This window comes from Petaurus breviceps, unplaced genomic scaffold, assembly GCF_028583685.1.
Source record: "Petaurus breviceps papuanus isolate PSGF00001 unplaced genomic scaffold, PetGlider_PUasm1.0 38, whole genome shotgun sequence".
Classification (NCBI taxonomy): domain Eukaryota; kingdom Metazoa; phylum Chordata; class Mammalia; order Diprotodontia; family Petauridae; genus Petaurus; species Petaurus breviceps.
Genome location: NW_027186304.1, coordinates 95,682,941 through 95,684,309, shown reverse-complemented (window position 1 = coordinate 95,684,309; position 1,369 = coordinate 95,682,941). Strand labels below are relative to the sequence as shown.

At 58.4% G+C, this 1,369-nt stretch overlaps 1 protein-coding gene across 8 annotated transcripts in view; it reads left to right on the top strand.

The window, feature by feature from the left end:
- The first annotated feature begins 259 nt into the window (after window positions 1-259).
- Window positions 260-1,369, top strand: part of PAG1 (phosphoprotein membrane anchor with glycosphingolipid microdomains 1) — a 238,446-nt gene continuing 237,336 nt past the window's right edge. For 2 of the 8 annotated variants that reach the window (XM_069100176.1, XM_069100178.1), the window contains exon 1: window positions 261-908. The gene's annotated coding sequence lies outside the window, so the exon portion shown is untranslated. Of the gene's footprint in view, window positions 909-1,369 lie in introns of all 8 variants that reach the window. The other 6 variants (XM_069100174.1, XM_069100172.1, XM_069100171.1 and 3 more) reach the window with 4 other exon arrangements.

Genomic DNA, 1,369 nt, shown 5'->3' with positions numbered 1-1,369 from the left:
TATAAATGTGAGTTAATCTATTCCTTATCAGCCGTTTCTATATTATTTCTGCTAGATAAAGGGCTTCATAGGTCTTTCTAGGTCTAGCCTGGGAACCTAGCCACCACTTTAAATGTATTTTCCTGGGAAAATGTAAACAAAAGAACTTTGGGACACACAGCCTTAGGTAGGAGGTTTCTTCCAGCCAGCTCAGGAGAGGGCTCAGCTCCTCCACCGCACCCCGCCCTCAGCCTCCTTTCCCTCCCTCCCTCCTTCACTCCGTGACGTGCCGCAATGGCCTCTATCACACAGGCTCTGGGGGAACATGCGCACTGCCGCCACTTGTTTCTCAGCTAGCCCGAGCTCGCCGCGGCGCTTGTCAGTCTCCGCTGTGCGGGTCAGCGAGCGAACTGCACGGGCTGTAGTGCCCCCTCGGGAATTTGACTGGCCGGTGCCTGGGAGGCTTGGCGGCTTGGCCGTGCGTCTTCCCCGCCTCTACCGTGCCTCTTCTCCCTTTCCTTCTAAAAAACAGAAAGAAAAGAAAACCCAGCAAGTTCCATCAGACTGGAGACACACTCCAGAGGCTCCCACAGCCGTGCAGCTTCTCTGCAGGAGGCGGCGGCGGCACCAGTAGGAGTCGCCGGGGGCTGCTCCGGGTCGCGCGTCGCTCCAGAGGAACCCCGCAGCCCTAGCCGCTGCTTGCTGCCCCACTGCTGGCTGTGTGGGGTTCCAGAGCCCGTGCCCCGATCCGAGGCTGAGCGCGGACCGCACCAGCCGCCTTCTTCCACCATCTACACTGCAACCACTGTCTTCTGCGCCCCTGCTCCAGCTTCTGCTCCGGGCTGGGCTGCAGCCAGGCTCCGCAATCCCAGCTGCCACCCTAGAGCCTAGGCTGGGGCCGCTGCTGCAGCCAAAGCCGTCTGGATCCAGTAAGTTGAATATAGTTTTTCTGAAGTTGAATAAGGGGGCGGGGGACAGGGGGAGGAGAAACTAAGAGGCAGTGCTGGTTGTGCGTGTGTTTGTTTTTGTGGAGTGGGGGGGAGGGCGGAGAGAACCCTGTTGGGTGCTTGGAGGAATTGGCTTATGGCCCCCCTCTCTCATCTCCAGCAGTGTTTCTGGGCTTAGCTGCAGCTTGGGGCTGAGGGGTGGAAAGCGAGCCCCTACCTTCAGGCTGCACAGAGGAAGGGGGGTGTCGTGTCGGGTGACTGATTGGGGTGGGTGGGCTACTTACTGGGTGACAACCCTTGAACCTCTGACGAAGGCACCAGTTGGAAGCGTGCTCCGCGGGGACAGGTGCTCTGATGGTATTTTGCCTCATTCTAACCGCACATTCCAAACATCTTGAGAGAGAGAGAGAGAGAGAGAGAGAGAGAGAGAGAGAGAGAGAGAG